The sequence below is a fragment of the Sturnus vulgaris genome, chromosome W (assembly GCF_052056855.1).
Source record: "Sturnus vulgaris isolate bStuVul1 chromosome W, bStuVul1.hap1, whole genome shotgun sequence".
NCBI classification, from domain to species: Eukaryota; Metazoa; Chordata; class Aves; order Passeriformes; family Sturnidae; genus Sturnus; species Sturnus vulgaris.
The window spans coordinates 42131358-42149065 of NC_142282.1; positions in this window are offsets into that span (position 1 = coordinate 42131358).

Below are 17708 nucleotides of genomic sequence, written 5' to 3' on the forward strand. Positions count from 1 at the left end.
GTGAGTGCTGGGCATCCCAGGGGGGACTTCGGGGTGAATTTTGGGGATTTTGGGTTTCCCAGGTGAATTTCTGAGGTGAAAAGCTTCAAAAAGGTTTTTTTTGAAAACAAATTAAAGCCAGAAGGTTATTGATAATTAACAGATGTGATGCAAGTAGGTAATATGCAGACAATACACAGCGAGACAAATCATGGGAAAAAAACAGTGGTAACACATGAGTTTGTGAGGAAGGGATCCGTATGGCTAAGGCTCAGTTGATGCTGAATTTGGAAAAGCATGCGAAAAATAAGAATAATAAAAGTACCTACGGGTATTTTAGTGGGAAAAGGAAGATGAAAAGAAACCTATCACACCTCCCCTATTAACCCCCACCCCCATAAGCCAGACAGGACTAGTGACAACAGACAAGGAGAAGGCAGAAGTTCTCAACAAGTGTTGGTCTCAATTTTTACTGCCAGTCACCATTTCCACATCTCTCAGGTTATTGGACTGGTGGACTTGATTCTAAGCCATAGTAGCAGGTCAGCTTTCAGACCACTTGAGGAACCTGAGCATGCAAGACCATGGGACCCACCCAGAGGCATGTCAGGGCCCTGAGAGAACTGGCAGCTGTAGTTGCTAAAGTGTTCCTCCATCATATTTGAGAAATCAAGGCAACCAGCTGAAGTCTCCAGACACTGTGTTGTATTGACTCCAATAGTCTTGGTGTTTTTTTGTAAATCTTAGAGCTCTGAGTCAATTTCTGCAGAGGATTCCCAATGCAGTTTCAAAAATGGAATCTTTGTTATTGGTCCTCATGTTGATCTTGGATATTTCCATTTTCTGCACTCCTATATTTTCCAAACATTTGTAATGACTGAAAAGAAAGCTGAGACGAGGCATTATGCTCTTTCCAGTGATATAAATGGACCAGTATTCTTTTCAGAAAAATATATTTTTGCTGTGTCTAAGCACATGTGCATACCTGTGTTTGATTTATGTGACCAGGTTTTGGCAATGGGGCAGCCACAGGGCCGTCCTGTGACAATGGCCCGGGTGCTGCCCTGTCCTGCTTTCTTCCAACTGGCTCCACTTCAGGATGTCCTCCCTGCTGAGAGAAGAGGCTGGGTCAGCACCTCTAGAAATGTGACTTTCTGGGTTTTTTTGTTTTGTTTTGTTATTTTTAAAGTTACTAAAAACATTCACCCTGATTTTTTGATGTGTTGGGTTTGGAGTTTTTTTTCAGTTTAGGGTGGGTTTTTTTGTGGGATTTTTTGTCTCTTTGGGGATAATTGGTTGGGGGTTTTTGTGTGTTTCTTTGGTCTGCTTTTTTTGTTTGTTTGGTTGATTTTTTATTAAGGGTTTTGTAGAGTTTTTTACGCAAATTGATTGGAAAACTGAATAGTCCTCCACTATAGTCTCCTGGATTCGCTTCAGACTCTTCCTAGGCATCTCCCTGATCCTTTTTGCAATGAGTCTCACATCATTCTCCTGAAGAAACTGTCTGCTTATGGTTTGGATGGGTGGGCTGTTTGCTGGGTGGCAAACTGGGTGATGGCCAGGCCCACAGAGTGGTGGGAAATAGAGTTCATCCAGCTGGTCCCCAAGGCTCAGTCTTGGGCCCAGTCCTGTTTAATATCTTTATCAGCGATCTGGACAAGGGGATAGAGTACACGCCCAGGAAGTTCACAGATGATGCAAAGTTGGCTGGTAGTGTTTTTTTCTTCTGGAGGACAGCAGGCTCTGCTTCTTCTTCCTCCTGTTCAGAGATCGCTGCTCCCTCTTCATCCCTCATTAAGTGTGCTGATTTTGTCACTTGGATGAGAAAACAAACAATTTTAGCAACAATACTCGTGGCAGGGTACAAGAAAGGATGAGTTCACATGAAATCCCCCCCCCCAACAACAGACAATACCTGATGGCTCCTCTGCCCATCTTACTGACTACACCAGAACACACTGTCCCCCAAAGATACTCCCTTCTCCCTGCCCCCAGCCATGATGTGAGATGGAAAAGAATAACTAAGATTAAGATTCTCCCTACGTAACTCCATCATAGTTCGATTCTAGGAAAAAAAATTTCTTGAAGTTCTATCATTTTAGATCATTTGAATTGGAATTTGCATACTAAAAAGTCTAGCCAGAAACTCATGACAATATTAATAGCCCATTCTAGAATGTCTGAGATGATATACACTTCTTTCAAGAGAATGTGATACCTCACGTGCCTTCTCCAGAATTTAAATGAACAGCAGGAGTAGTCTACAAGATTCTTGCTGCCATCTGGATTTCCTGGTATTTGGCTGGTCTATGTAAGCCAACCAGCTATTCAGCAGATGGAATATTAGAGTGATACTTGATGGTATGTGAGATGGAACACAGTAATTTATGCCTTTTTGCATAGTGATGAAGCTGTAAAGAAAGCTCCATAATGCTCAGACAAGGAGGCTGCTGGACTCCAAGCAGCAAAGGCCCAAAACGAACCAGGGAAATGGTGTCGTTGAAAAAAAAAAAAGCCAGGTGGGGAGCAAAGTGATACTTAAGGGCAGTTGACTGAAAGAGGAAATCTGGTGAAAAAAAAAGTCCACGAGTGAAGGAATAACAGGAAAAATGAAACTAAGGAAGGAAATCAATCTCAGCTCATCATTTCTGAAGCTAACAAGTTGTCATTGCAATGATGCATAAAGTGAGAAATAATAAATATGTCTGCGCCAAAATCTAAAATATGAACTTTATTGCATTCTGTCTTTCACGGAATCATACAACAGTCTGTGATTAAAGATCATCTAGTCCAACTTCCTTGCCAGGTAGATCTTACAGTCGATCAAATTGCTCAAGACTAGCCAAACTGATAAGGAGCACTCTCAATGATGGGGCATCCACAACTTCTCTGGAACACCCGTTTGAGTGTCTCACCAGCTTCATTGTAGAAAAGTTTTTCCTTTTAGCCAATCTAAACCTAGTCTCAGTTTGACAGCATGGCCCCTTGTCCTGTCTCTGCAAACCTTCCTAAAAAGTCTTTCTCCATTTGTCTTATACCCTCTTTACATATTTAAAGGCCGCCATACTGTCTCTCCAGGAACCTCTCTTCTCCAGGCTAAGAGATCCTACTTTTCACAAGAACCTGGTCATAAACTGAGATGGAAGACATCTCAGGAGATCAGATCATCCAACAGCTCAGCGTAAGAATAGCTCTGAAGTCAGATCCACTAGCTTAGGGCTGTGTCTGTTTGAATTTTGAAAATTACCAGGAATTGAAATGCTTCAAGGAAGAGAACTCTGGATGGCTCCAGAAACAGCCTGAGAAACTGGAGCAAACTCGAAACCTCAGAAACTACCACTGCTTTCTCTCCCTCAGCCCAAGCAGTCACAAAGAAGAAGTGTTCCCAGCAGGCTGGGATAGCACACGTATACACTACATGACAGGCATCGCCAGCAGCCACATCCTGCTCCTTTCTGTGGCTGGCAAGAGTGAGACTGGATGTTTACATGTGGGCAAACTGGGTCCCTCCAGCAGCTCAGACACTCAGCCTGCCCAGTGACCCCACTGAATTCCAGTATTGGCAGTGTCCCAAGGCCACAGCACTACTCCGCTTGCTGGCACAGACCATCACATGCCTCCTAAATCAGTCAGGACTCCCCTGGTCCCACAGCCAGCACCCCACTTGCTCTCCCCCAGGCCACTGCCATTGTTCACCAACTTCTCCACTTTGATCATTGCTGGTGCTCTCAACACTGGCACGCCGAGATGTTCTGCAGCTGTTGTCTCCTGGTGGAAAGGACTTGTAAAGCCATGTTAACAAACTGGACTTCCACAACCTTTCAAAGCAACCTTTTCTGGCATATGAACAATCTCATTCAAATGTCAACATTTCTTTTCCCATATGTGAAATCAGAATGTCCTTCTTCCAGGCAAGCCCAAAACAAGGCACAAACCACATTGTGCCATCTGTTTCACATGCTGACTTGTTTGTAAACAATGCTATGAGAATACCTGTTTTGATCCAAGCTAATCTCTGGCCCTTATAGTGCGTTCCGTAGTTAGTTTTGTTTTGCTGTTTACTTGATGTCCCATTGAATTGTTGAATCATAAACAGACTATCTGTCTGTATAGCAGCATAGCAGTGATGAATAAATGCAAGTAACATCTGCTCCTTTACCAACTTTTCCATATTCACAGTTGGGGGATTCTGTATTTCTTCACTTGCCATAAATTCTCTGCAGGACGGAAAGTAGATATGTAGAATGGAATCACACGATATATGTGATATCATATGTGATATCACGTAGAAAGAAATAATGATCAAGTATTACTTTGTTAAAAACCAAAAGTGAACACTAGCCACTTTGTGTTGCTCATTGTCCAAAAGAAGACTGCCACATTTCTGACCTGAAACTCTGAACTACACACTTCTTTTGCATGAGCTTCCAGTCCTTGACTCTCCCTTGCCATTTCAGTTGATGCCATTTTTCTTTCTCAAGCTCTGATTTCATTCGATTCAAGAGTAGCTTGGCAGTTGCCCTCTCATTATCCAGCAGTGCTCTCTTTAAATTCTGTGTATTAGAAAATAAAACCAGAAGTAGAAGCAGCATACAACATGCAAAAACAAAAAGAAAATTGTCTCTTCTACAGAAAATGAGGGGAGAAAAGAACACAAATGATAACCAATACCCTGCCAAGTAGAAAATTCTTCTATATTTCAGTGATTGATAGGCAGAAAAAATGAATTTCATTTGGGGAAAGAAAGACATTCTAGGAATATTCAGACTGCTATCTTGCCCCAGGTAAAACATTTACCATGGCCTTAGTGTTAATGAGCTTGTGAACATCAGCTGCCAAGAGGAAGGACATTTCCTCCAGTTTCACAGAATACTTGGTCAGTACATCTGCTATCTGTGCAATCAAAGAATACAGAAAAGCAACAACAATCAAAAGTAGAACTCAAATATCAATTTCCCAAGTTAAAATCTACATGAACAAGACAATTTTTCCATTCAAGTGAATTCGGTTTAATTAATTCATTAACTACATAAGTATCATTCTCACGTTCAAGAATAGAATTCAAAGAATCAACGTTGCTTCTTCTGAGACATTGAAGCCTCAATAGATCCCAACTTCAAATCTATTAGGAGGGCACGAAAGCAATACCTGCTACACTTAGTACTTGTAATCTACAAAGACATCTAGAACAGCTCTAAAAGATGAACAAACCCATGAACTTTGAAGTAGATGCTAGCAAGAAATGTGGAAATAGGCTTTATCTGCCCAGTGCTTTTCCCAAAAGCTTGGGCACTCCTTGGCGTCAGTGAGAGTCTCTGTCTCATTATTCAGCAGCTGGCTTAGGGTAAAAAAGGATGCATGCAATCACTTCATTCCTGTTCATGACATAAACTTACTGCATCATCACGGAAACCATTTACTTGGAAATATAGCCTAAAAAATAGGTGTCAGACTGGGTACATGTCTAGATTGCTATGAGCAAAACCAATTTCTTTTTAACCGGAAAGCCATACAATATGCCTGCCATGGCAAATATTAGTCTACTAGCCCTGCACTTCAACGGGCAGTGAGCAGTTCATTACACCAAATTTACGTTTGGCGAGGAGACAGTCTATTTATTACAAGCCCCTAGTTCTAGAACCAAGAATTCAGGAGTTGCTCATTCCCAAAGAAAATCTGTCCATTTCATACCTTTGGGGTTTTATGCTTCTGTTCTTTGCCTGTCCTGTGTGCGGCTTTCTTGTGAAGACACTGATGGGTGTTTTTCCAACACATTTCTGCTGATTACACGGTAATTGCATGGCATCAGCAGACATCTCTGCATGTCTCTTTAAAGTATGCTTTTTACTCTTCTTAGAGGAACTTGTCTTCTTCTTTCCTTCACCCAAAAGGTGGGCTAAGTGAGCCTTCAAAGAACCATCATCTCAACAATTAGAATTCTTTCAAACCTACTGAATGGAGAACAGCCACAAAAAAAATTTAAAAAAACTAGTACGCAAAAGACAGCAGAAGAGAAAGGTAAAATAATGAATCCTACATGCCACATGCATAACACTCTTCATTCTAGGCTATTTTCGAAATGAGGAAAAAAAAAAGATCATCTTTTCGTCAGAGAGGAAAAGTGGAGTAACTGGATTGTGTTGCCTTGCTTACAGTTATCAGAAAAGTCAACAGTGGAGTTGAAAACTCCTGAAGCTGGCTAACTACACCTCTAAATGTTTTACTACTGTGTTATGATTCTGTCTGAAGTTAATAGAACCTGATATACAACAAAGAGATGGGAGCACATGGACATGCATTGGAGAGCCTATGCTGGAGGTAACACATTCTTTTTTTACTCAAACAAATCCAAATTAGAAATGTTGAAAATTACTTGGGGCCATTTCAACAGCCAGCAAACTGACTAACACAACCAAGCTTTGGCTTTTATTCAATCCTTTGCTTGTTTTACCTGGGCCTTGAAGATCTGTCTGCAGCCTTCCTCTCTGCAAATATATCACAGACGTCCTATTGAGAAGCCATGGCTCATCACAGCTGCTTGGCCAGGCCTGCTTCCAGAAGAACTGGCAACTACAAGCTGGGAGCCAAGAGATACAACACTTCACTTGGAAAAGGGCCTTCCATGAATCCTAGAATCCCAGAATGGTTTTGACTGGAAGCGACCTTAGAGATGATAGAGTATCTTCTTCCCACATCCTGACATGGGCAGGGACACTTTTCCACTAGTCCAGGTTGCTCCATGTCCGCTCCAGCCTGGCCCTGGACACTTCCTGCCATGGGGCTCCCACACAGCTTCTTTGAGCAACATGTATCAGGCCTCAGCACCCACACAAGGAAGAATTCCTTTCCAATATTCCATTTACCCCAGCTCACTGGCAGTTTGAAGCTATTCCCCCTTGTCCTGCGAGTCCAGACCCTTTTTGAAAGTCCCTCCCCATCTATCTTGGAGCCCCAGCAGGCACTGCAAGGGGCTCGAAGGTCTCCCTGGAGCCTTCTGTTCACCAGATTGGACACCCACAGCTCTCCCAGTCTGTCCTAGAGCAGAGAAGCTCCAGCTTTAAAAGCAGCTTAGCAGCCTCCTCCCCGTGAAACTCAATGCCACCGCTGGCCTTTTGGGCCCTACCGATATTGCTTCCGGTGTCGCTCAGGGTCACTCCCGCCTCTCTCCCCGCCCCCCATGGGGCCCTCAGGCGATGCCGTTCAGCTGCCACTCCTGCAGCTGTCAGACCAACAGGGGTCGGGCAGCCGGCCCAGCCACATCCACAATCCACAATGTCCTCGGCGGCAGCTGCAGGCTCATGGTGGCCCACACACCCGGAAACAGAGCTCCGGAACAGAGGATCATAGCCCCACATTTGTGTTCATCCCTGCACAAGGAAGGCCGGACTTGCCATGCCAGGACATTTCAGTTCAGCACGAGAATGAGAATACACCCGCACCATGGGGGAGGAATCCTCTAAAGACTCCCTCATACGTGGTCTCTCTACGTTATGCCTAGGCACTTGCCATACCTGAGGCTTCACGAACGCCTTTTTTACCTTGAGGGTACGAAATGCCATTGTTCTGGTGTGCAGCTAAAGGTGCAGCACAGGCAGGCCTAGGCAAGAGCTGGGGCAGTGCCCTTCCTCACACCTTCGCTGTGGTGTACTCCATGTAGCTAGAGCGAAGCGAGAAGGACGCGAGGAAGAGGAAGGCATTCTTAAAGTAGCCCTCTGTCAAGCAGCTCTGAAAGGGCGCATACCACACACCGTCTTGCTGCTCTACATTCTACATACTCTCAGCTCCCTTTGCCGACTTGCAAAAGTTGCTACCAGAGCAGAGGGGGCCAGATTGGAGATGCAGTGCCTAGGTTCACCTTCTACTCATTGCACGTAAGGCCCGTCCAGCTCCTCGCTGCACTCTGTATTTCCCCCGCGGCATTTACCGTGGTGCTCTCTGCAACTCTGCGCCTAGAAGTGACCACCAATGTTTCCACAACGGGCTGCAAGGGAACCGTGAAGCAGCACAAGCAGCAGTGCTGAGGCTATTTCTTGGCCCTAAAAATGGGGTCTTCAGCTTTTCCTCTGGTCTCGCTCAGGGACCTAAATAAGATAACATAAGACCCTCTTTTCCCTGATGAAGTTGCTCGGTTTATTTCTCATGGGGAGCGAGGAAAAGAGGGAGAAAGAGAGGGAGAAAGAGACAGAGCTCAGGGGGGAAAGATCTTTTCTAGGGTCTGAAAAGTTCGGTGGGGAGAAATTGGATCCCAGGCAGCCCTGTATGGCCAGGAGGTTAAGCAACCAAGCTACAGGGCATAGCAGGGGTCACAGAATGTACCATTTACAATCCACCTAGGAAATGCAATATCTCCCTGTTTTTTGTTTTACAAAGTTGAAAGAAGGATATTAGTTTCATTTAAATTATGACTTTGCCCACCGCCCTGTGAATCCCGAGCCTTTGAACAGTCCATTGAACCAATCTTCAGATTAGGGTAGCATGGATGTTAGGAGCTCCCGAGGTCAGATCCATACAGCAAAGTCCTTCAAATTCCTGGCACTCATGTCCGTGCAGTAGCAGGAGAAAATTTATTGCGGCACGATTTTGGAGTGTGTGTGCCAGGTTCATCTAGATGTTTTGACGTGGCTGAATGACGATTGATGCAGCTGCTAAACTGTTCAGTGTTAGCAGGAAGACAACTTGAATGGGGTTCCTCGCAGGACCTAGAGAAGGGAAGCTTTTCTCTAAAAGGAAAGACAAACATTATAAAACCTGTTAAAAGACTCTATCTGCCATAATGTCATCCTTTAGGAGGATTTCTTTTTCTTTTTTCTGGCAGCGTCTTCTTTTTGAAGCCACAGCCACCTGCTCCTCGTTCCCCTCAGTTGGAGCAGGATGTTTGGGGACATACGGTTTTACCCACATTTGGGGAAATCACCGTGGGCCTGAGGGAGTGGATACGCACACATAGCCATGTCCCCAGGTTACGAGCTCATAGGGACCTTTGATTTCCCAGGTTTCTGGGTCCCTAATCAAAACTGGAGGATGAGAGGATAACTTGAACTGTTTACCACTGTTACAGTGACGTACCACAGGTGGACTCATGTTCTCAAATGAACAATTCAGGAAATTGATAGTAAACATGGCTTTGCAGAGCTTCTGCTGTGGAGACATCCACGCAGTTGAATTGCTCTGTTTAGCCAAAACCTGCTTGAGCATCTGACTGGCTCGCTCAACTACAACTTGGCCTGTGGGGGAGTGGGAGGTGCCAGTTTTATGTTCCACTCCCCACTGCTGGACGAATTCCAGGAACTCCTTGGACTTATATGCTGCGCCCTGATCAGTTAAGATTTCCCTAGGGATCCCCAATACTGAAAAGGCTTGCACTAGGTGTTTTTTGGCGTGCATTGCCCTTTCTCCTGCGTGGGCAGAGGCATAGACTGCGCCTGAATATGTGTCAATGCTAACACGCACATATTTGAGGCGACCAAAACTAAGAATCTGTGTGCTGTCTGTCTGCCATACCTCATTACTGCCAAGACCTCGGGGGTTAACCCCCATGCCCATTGAGGGCATGGTGTGCAGCTGACAGTTGGGACAGGTGGCCACAATGGCTTGAGCCTGACTCCGTGTTAGCTGGAACCGACGCATTAGACCTGGTGCATTTTGGTCATACTGCTGGTGGCTCAGCTTTGCCTGTTGGAAGATGTCAGGAAGGTGTGCTTGTTCTGCTGGGGTTGCAAGGGAGTCTCCCTGGCAGTTCCCTTCTGCAATTTCGCCTGGCAAATCTGTGTGTGACCTCACATGCATCACATAGAACGGGTGTTCTCTATGAGAAATCAAATAAATTAGTTTGGAAAGCAACCTGAAAAGCTGCTCATTTTCGATGTCTCTGAGCACTGCCTGCTCCGCTCTGGACACTACCCCCGCTACATAGGCTGAGTCTGTTACCAAGTTGATTTGCTCTCAGAAGTTCTCAAAGGCTCTCACAACTGCTGCCAGTTCAGCTATCTGGGGTGACCCCTCCGCAAACTCAACATCCGCCTCCCAATGCTGAGTCTTGGGATTTTTCCAAGTCATCACTGACTTTTGGGACACCCCAGATGCATCCGTGAACACTGTGAGATCTTTGAGTGGTCTCTGACTCCTCTTCTCTTGAGGAATGAGGTGGAATTCCTCATTAAACAGCTTGTGAGAAGGGGCATGGACTGATATTTGTCCTCTGTAGGTGTCCAGGGCTAATTGGAGACTGGCATTGCTCTGGAGCAAGTGCTCAAATATCTCTTTAGTCAATCTTTCAGGAGAGTTCCGTCTCTCCTCAGACAGTTTAACAAGGAGGTGAATACATGTGAAGTCACAACCAGCTAGTTCATACAGTCTCATCCTTGCTTTCTGAATCAGCTGAGCTATTAACTCTTGTGGCTTAGTGATAGTTTTGGATCTTTGGTGGGAGAGGAAGACCCACTCTATGATTAAGAGTGACTCTCTCTGCAGCTGGCTCCATTGGAATATTAACTTGTGTAAGTGTGGTAGTTTTCCTCGGACAATGAATTTGAAGGGCAGATTGGGCTGATAACTGCGAACTTGCCTCTCTCCTAAAGTCTTTTGTACCTTTTCGATTTCCGTCTTTGCCTCTGGGGTCAGTTCCCTGGGAGAAAGCATCTCTCTCTCCCCCTTCAATACATTGAAGAGAGGTTCTAGGTCCTCATTACTGAGGCCTAGCCAGGGCCTAACCCAATTCAATGACCCACACAGGGAATGGAGATCTGCTAAGGTTTTTGGATTACAATTAATTTCCAATTTCAGCAGAACAATGGTCCGTGCAGTAATTTCCAAGCCCAGGTACTTCCAAGGTGGCATCCTATGGACTTTGTCCTCCGGCAATTCAAATCCAGCAGAGGTTAAAACTTTAACCACTAGGTCAAGTGTGTCTTGGAGTAGAGAGTTATCGGGGGCACACACACTCTTGGACTTTTTTTTTCACTCGATTTCCTCTTTCAGTAAAATGCCCTTAAGTATCACTTTGCTCCCCACCTGGCTTTTTTTTTTCAATGACACCTTTTCACTGTTTCGTGTTGGGCCTTTGCTTCTTCAAGTCCAGCAGCCTCCTTGTCTGAGCATTATGGAGCTTTCTTTACAGCTTCATCACTATGCAAAAAGCCATAAATTACTGTGTTCCATCTCACATACCATCAAGTATCACACTAATATTCCCTCTGCTGAATAGCTGATTGGCTTACATAGACCAGCCAAATACCAGGAAATCTAGATGGCAACAAGAATCTTGTAGACTACTCCCGCTGTTCATTGAAACTCTGGAGAAGTCACGTGAGGTATCACATTCTCTTGAAAGAAGTGTATATCATCTCGGACATTCTAGAATGGGCTATTAATATTGTCATGAGTTTCTGGCTAGAATTTTTCGTATGCAAATTCAAATTCAAATGATCTGAAATGATAGAACTTCAAGAAATTTTTTTTCCTAGAATCGAAGTATGATGGAGTTACATAGGGAGAATCTTAGTTATTCTATTCCATCTCACATCATGGCTGGGGGCAGGGAGAAGGGAGTATCTTTGGGGGAAAATGGGTTCCGGTATAGTCAGTAAGTGGGGTAGAGGAGCCATCAGGTATTGTCTGTTGTTGGGGGGGCGGATTTCATGTGAACTCATCCTTTCTTGTACCCTGCCACTAGTATTGTTGCTAAAATTGTTTGTTTTCTCATCCAAGTGACAAAATCAGCACACTTAATGAGGGATGAAGAGGGAGCAGCGACCTCAGAACAGGAGGAAGAAGAAGCAGAGCCTGCTGTCCTCCAGAAGAAAAAAACACTACCAGCCAACTTTGCATCATCTGTGAACTTCCTGGGCGTGTACTCCATTCCCTTGTCCAGATCACTGAAAAAGATATTAAACAGGACTGGGCCCAAGACTGAGCCTTGGGGACCAGCTGGATGAACTCTATTTCCCACCACTCTGTGGGCCTGGCCATCACCCAGTTTGTCACCCAGCAAACAGCCCACCCATCCAAACCATAAGCAGACAGTTTCTTTAGGAGAATGATGTGAGACTCATTGCAAAAAAGATCAGGGAGATGCCTAGGAAGAGTCTCAGGTGAATCCAGGAGACTATAGTGGAGGACTATTCAGTTTTCCAATCAATTTGCGTAAAAAACTCTACAAAACCCTTAATAAAAAACCAACCAAACAAACAAAAAAAGCAGACCAAAGAAACACACAAAAAACTCCAACCAATTATCCCCAAAGAGACAAAAAATCCCACAAAAAAACCCACCCAAAACTGAAAAAAAACTCCAAACCCAACACATCAAAAAATCAGGGTGAATGTTTTTAGTAACTTCAAAAATAACAAAACAAAACAAAAAAACCCCAGAAAGTCACATTTCTAAAGGTGCTGTCCCAGCCTCTTCTCTCAGCAGGGAGGACATCCTGAAGTGGAGCCAGTTGGAAGAAAGTGGGACAGGGCAGCACCCGGGCCATTGTCACAGGACGGCCCTGTGGCTGCCCCATTGCCAAAACCTGGTCACATAAATCAAACACAGGTATGCACATGTGCTTAGACACAGCAAAAATATATTTGTCTGAAAAGAATACTGGTCCATTTATATCACTGGAAAGAGCATAATGCCTCATCTCAGCTTTCTTTTCAGTCATTACAAATGTTTGGAAAATATAGGAGTGCAGAAAATGGAAATATCCAAGATCAACATGAGGACCAATAACAAAGATTCCATTTTTGAAACTGCATTGGGAATCCTCTGCAGAAATTGACTCAGAGCTCTAAGATTTACAAAAAAGACCAAGAGTATTGGAGTCAATACAACACAGTGTCTGGAGAATTCAGCTGGTTGCCTTGATTTCTCAAATATGATGGAGGAAGCACCTTAGCAACTACAGCTGCCAGTTCTCTCAGGGCCCTGACATGCCTCTGGGTGGGTCCCATGGTCTTGCATGCTCAGGTTCCTCAAGTGGTCTGAAAGCTGACCTGCTACTATGGCTTAGAATCAAGTCCACCAGTCCAATAACCTGAGAGATGTGGAAATGGTGACTGGCAGTAAAAATTGAGACCAACACTTGTTGAGAACTTCTGCCTTCTCCTTGTCTGTTGTCACTAGTCCTGTCTGGCTTATGGGGGTGGGGGTTAATAGGGGAGGTGTGATAGGTTTCTTTTCATCTTCCTTTTCCCACTAAAATACCCGTAGGTACTTTTATTATTCTTATTCTTAGCATGCTTTTCCAAATTCAGATTCAACTGAGCCTTAGCTATACTGATCCCATCCTCACACACTCATGTGTTACCACTGTATTTTTCCCATGATTTGTCTCGCTGTGTATTGTCTGCATATTACCTACTTGCATCACATCTATTAATTTTTAATAACCTTCTGGCTTTAACTTGTTTTCAAAAAAAAACCTTTTGAACCTTTTCACCTCAGAAATTCACCTGGAAAACACAAAATCCCCAAAATTCACCCCGAAGTCCCCCCTGGGATGCCCAGCACTCACCTTGCAACTCCCAGAACTCCAGAAATTCACCCCAAAAATCATGGGGGACCACCAAATCCCAGGGCTTCACCCCAAAATCCCACCTGCAACCCCCAAAATCCCTCAAATCACCCCTGAGGCCCAGTCCCCCCAACACCTCCCAAATTCACCCCAAAATGTCTCCAATCCCCCTCAAAACCCACCCAGATACCCCCAAATACACCAAATTCACTCCAAGACCCAGCTGGGACTCCCAAAAATCACTAAATTTCACAGGAAAATCCACCTGCATCACCCCAAATTCATCCCAGAATTCTGCCATGACTGCCAAATGCTCACGTGGATACCCCAAAATCGACAGAATTCACCCCAAAATCAGCCTGGCATCCCCAAAACTCACCTGAGAACCCTAAAAATCACATGTATACCCTAAAATTCACCAAATTCCCCCCCCAAATTCCCCTGAGCTTCCTAGAATTCCACAAATTCCCCCTACAATTCAACTGGGACTCCCCTCATTCCAGAAATTCACCCCAGTCCTGTGGTACAATGCAAAAATGTGTATTCTATCACCATCTGTTAAAATGTGGGAGGGGTGGTGATCCTTATCTCTGTGGGAGATATCCTCTGCTGATGTATTGGGAATCCAAATCGCCCTGGGATTCTGGAAATAATTACAAACTGGCCTGAAGGTGAGAGTTTTGGATTGTCTTCTGAAGAAGAAGAGGAGCAAGTGGCACGTGCTGAGGAAGCCCCAACATATAATGAGCTACCGGAGACTGAAAGACGATATGCCCTCTTCACTGATGGTTCCTGCCGAATTGTAGGCACTAACCGGAAATGGAAAGCTGCAGTAGGGAGCCCCACACGACAAGTTGCACAAGCTACCGAGGGACAAGGTGGATCGAGTCAGGTCGCAGAGCTAAAAGCCGTCCAGTTGGCTTTGGATATTGCTGAACGAGAGAAGTGGCCAAGGCTTTATCTCTACACTGACTCATGGATGGTAGCTAATGCTCTGTGGGGATGGCTGGATCGCTGGAAAAAGGCCAACTGGCAGCGCAGAGGGAAACCCATCTGGGCAGCTGAGATTTGGCAGGACATTGCTGCCTGAGTAGAGAAATTGACCATAAAGGTTCGACACGTGGATGCACATGTACCCAAAAGCCGGGCTAATGAAGAACATCACAACAACGAGCAGGTGGACCGAGCTGCCAAAGTGAAAGTATCACAGGTGGATCTAGACCGGCAGCACAAGGGAGAATCATTCCTAGCTCGTTGGGCCCATGATGCCTCTGGTCATCAGGGGAGAGATGCAACATACCGATGGGCCCGTGACCGAGGGGTGGACCTTACCATGGACAGCATCTCACAGGTCATCCACGACTGCGAGACCTGTGCTGCAATCAAACAGGCCAAGCGGGTGAAGCCTCTGTGGTACGGTGGACGATGGTCAAAGTACAGGTATGGGGAAGCCTGGAAAATTGACTAAATCACCCTTCCCCAAACCCACCAGGGCAAGCGCTACGTACTTACCATGGTGGAAGCAACTACAGGATGGTTAGAAACCTACGCTGTGCCTCATGCCACTGCCCGGAACACCACCTTGGGCCTAGAAAAACAAGTCCTTTGGAGGCATGGTACCCCTGAGAGAATTGAATCAGACAAGGGAACCCATTTCAAGAACGGCCTTATCAACACCTGGGCCAAAGAACATGGTATTGAATGGATATATCATATCCCTTACCACGCGCCAGCTGCCGGGAAAGTTGAACGGTCTAATGGACTCCTTAAGACTACTTTGAAAGCACCAGGTGGTGGAACCTTGAGAAATTGGGAAATTAACTTGGCCAAAGCCACCTGGATGGTTAACACCCGAGGGTCCATCAATTGAGCCGGTCCTGCCCACTCTGAACCCCTGCACACAGTGGATGGAAACAAGGTCCCTGTGGCACACATGAAAGGTATTTTAAGAAAGACTGTTTGGATTAATCCCACCACAGGCAAAGGCAAACCTATCTGTGGGATTGTTTTTGCTCAAGGACCTGGTTGGACTAGGTGGGTAATGCAGAAAGATGGGGAAACCCGTTGTGTACTGCAAGGAGACCTAATTTTTAGTGAGAACTGTATGTAAGGTTTCATTTTGAATTATATATCTGTAACAGGGTATTGGTTTGGGTATGATGTAGATGGTAATAGAATAAGGGGTGGATTATGTCCTTGGGTACAATGCAAAAATGCGTATTCTATCACCATCTGTTAAAATGTGGGAGGGGTGGTGATCCTTATCTCTGGGAGATATCCCCTGCTGATGTGCCATCTGATAAGATCAGGGGGATGATCATCGTTATCTTTTCACAACCCATCCTTTCTCCAAAAGATATATTCTGTTAATGGGCCATTAAGTCCTCTTGTGTGAGTGATTACATCATCCCATTGGGAGATGCTCCAGCCAGGGGGAGGAGCCAAACATTTCCTACCAAGATAAAAACTGAGATTTGGAACACCAAGGCTGTCCTTTCCACTGGATCCCACAGGAAAGTCGGACCTTTTTCCACATCATCGCTGGATCTTCAGAGGAAAACTGCACCTTCTACAGGAGCAATGCTTAAATTGAACCACATCTGCCATCCAGGAAGACTGCAGCCACGATTTATACGGACTGCTACCAACACCCTGACTGACAGGGTGTCAGGTTGTATTTCTGACTGTGTTGGTGGTTGTTTCTTTTATATTATTGCATGTATTTTATTTTTTTTCTTTTCTCCTATTAAATTGTATAACTGACTTGGAGTCTCGCACTGCTTTTACTTTCAAACCAACACAACCCCAAGCCTCGCTACCCGGGATCCCCCATAATTCCACAAATTCTCCCCCAAAATCAACCTGGGACCCCTCAAAACTCACCTGGATCTCCCCGAATCCCCCCCGCCCCAAATTCTCCTGGGAACCCCCAAATCCCCAGAATTCAAACCAAAGTTCACGTGGGACCCCAAAAACCTCCAAATTCACACCAAAATGATTGGCAACTTTACACACTCCATTTTCCCACAAAAGGATCTAGAGCTGAACCATTAAAAAACCCCGTATAATCACGGACAAAGACCCTCTAACTAATTAAAGTTAGAAAGTGGTATGTTTATTCACCAGCGGGCAGCACAGGAGTCACCTCCGAAAGGCATGACGGCCCTGAACAAGGTTCTTTGCCATCTATTTATTCCCCAAGATCTTACATACAATACATATGCATAACCCCAGCACATCCCATCCCATATTAAAACGAGCCCATTAGTCCTTTACGCGTGCACAGCTCTTCTCTTGAATTGGGTCGGTGGTCTCGAAATGGGTCAGTGGTCTCGAAGGATGAAGTCAGGAGAGTCTTCATCAAGTCTCAGTGACCCTCTGGCACGATCCAAGGCTCCGTGCTTCATGGTTAGCAGTTTACTTATTTTACGTTCTTCTGTACAGAACTTTATAATAGCAGATAATTACACCAATTAGCTCTAGCCTAAGCATCTAGTAATTATTAACCTACCATTTACCTACCTAAGTTACATCCTGGCCATGGAAATTACTTCTACTCTTAGCAAAAACCTTAACTTTTTAAAACCATGATTCAGAGCCCTGAGTGCTTCATATACAAACTAAATGGAAAAAAACTTTCTATTCATTCTCAGCAAAAAGACTTCCTATTCCTCCTTCTTTTGGACAAAACTGCCTTCACTTTCAAACTTATTCTCTTGCTCACTTAGCTGCATAATGCTTAGTCCCTGTTCTCCATGCTTATTTTATTCACTTTTACAAGGAATCCTCTCCTCATCTACTTCTTCCTCTGCTTCTTCCATTTCCTGTGCCAAGATCACCTGTTTCTCTGTTAGATTTGTTTCTCCAGCTGGTTTTTGACAACTGTGCCGAACTTGTGGCACCGCTCGCTCGAGAGAGGTGATTGCCCTGCTCTGCTCTGGGCTGGGACTGCGCTCTCTTCAAGCCCTGGGGGCAATTTTGGATGCCACAACGTCAGAAAGACCTCAGGCTATTGGAGAAATGTCCAAAGGAGGGACACAGAGATAGAGAAGGGGCTGGAAAGGAAGCCATACGAAGAGTGGCTGAGGGCATTTGGTTCAGCTGCAGAGAGGACACTGAGCTCACACCTCACTTGGGACCTCAGCTCCTCTCAAGGGCAGCACAGGGACAGCTTTGCTCTCTGCTCTCTGCGACCAGGGACAGGAGCCAAGGGAATGCCAGGAGCTGT